Source organism: Gavialis gangeticus, unplaced genomic scaffold (genome assembly GCF_001723915.1).
Source record: "Gavialis gangeticus isolate Ggan-Ray unplaced genomic scaffold, GavGan_comp1, whole genome shotgun sequence".
In the NCBI taxonomy this organism is placed as follows: domain Eukaryota; kingdom Metazoa; phylum Chordata; order Crocodylia; family Gavialidae; genus Gavialis; species Gavialis gangeticus.
Window position 1 is genome coordinate 11,514,840 of NW_017729018.1, and position 1,325 is coordinate 11,516,164.

A 1,325-nucleotide genomic window follows, 5' to 3' on the forward strand; every position below is an offset into this window, starting at 1 on the left:
CCCCCCCGCCCCTTGCTGATGATTGGCGAGGCAAAAACTGCATAATTACAGAAATAACCATATTATTATAAAGCTATGTATTAAATCTAAATCTTTGTCTTCCAGTAAGCTTTTGCAGGGTCGATTTTGTGGGAAGTCGTGGCCAAAACCATTTTTCACTGGTTTTTGCGAAAACCATAAAACCACGACTCAAGCAGGTCCCTACCCAATGCCCATGGTGAGGCTGGGGCTGCCCAGGGATCAGAAAGGCAGTGGGAACCTTCTGGGGATGGGCGAGAGCCACAAGGAGAAGCCCTGGGTCCCAGGCTGGGGAGGATGGCTGGCGCTGAATGGCTCAAGCTGGGGAATCCCAGGCAAAGCCCCACAGCTCGTTAATACAGGGCACAAAGGGGAAGGTGGCTGCAGGCAGCTGGTGTGGGAGACTGGAGCCTTCCTATCAGTCGCTCTCCTTCCCCAGGCCTGCTGGGGAGCCATGGCCCCCTCCTCTCCCAGGACAGAGCTTCTCCAGCTCCACTCAGGTCCAGGCCACAGGACCCCCACTTGGGCTCCAGGGGCCTTGTGAGGCCATGCAGAGGCAGGCAGCACCAAGTGAGGGGGATGCCACAGAAACTCACTCCTGGGTAACCATATGGGTCCCCCGTGCTGCCAAGCAGCGATGAGCAAGAGCGCCCAGTCCCCCACTGCAGCCTCCCCGGCCCTGCTGGCATCCTCCTGCTACAGGGATCAGGGGGATTTCGACTTGCTGCTTGGTTATTACTGTGCAGAGAAGGCCCGGCTGAGAGCAGTGCTCCATCGTGCCACGCTCTGGATGTGCATACAGAAGACAGCCCTGAGGCTGAAGGGCTGAAAAGTGAGGCCAGGGGCAGGAGGGAGGCTTGAGGCATAGAGGGGAAGTGGCTTAGCCAGGGTCCCCAGGAGGGCAGGGCAGAGCTGGGAATACCCGTCCTGTCTCCAGCTCACCCCAGGGAGTGCAGGGTTGGTCTCAGCTGGGCACAAGCCCCCTCCCCAGCACTGGCAGCTCAACAGCCTCTTCTCCCCATCACCCTGGGACCTCTCTGTGCCCAGGGTTAGCTCGGCCAATGCTGCAGCTCCCCAGGGAAGCATGGGCTCACCTTGGAGTAGAAGTCCCGGAGCACGGGCTTTGTGTAGGCCTCGGCCTGGGGTGGGGGCGGTAGCTGGTATTTGGGCTGGATGACCCGCAGAGCTGCCAGCACCATGTCCTGCCCATCATCCTCATAGGTGACATGCTGGAATAGGTCATTCAGGTGGAAGCCATCCTTCTCCAGCTGCTTCATGCACCTGGGGTTGGGTATAGGTTTGTGTGG

At 59.0% G+C, this 1,325-nt stretch overlaps 1 protein-coding gene across 1 annotated transcript in view; it reads right to left on the reverse strand.

The window, feature by feature from the left end:
• POLRMT (RNA polymerase mitochondrial) overlaps window positions 1-1,325 on the reverse strand; it is a 32,496-nt gene that overhangs the window by 16,947 nt on the left and 14,224 nt on the right. The window lies entirely within an intron of this gene.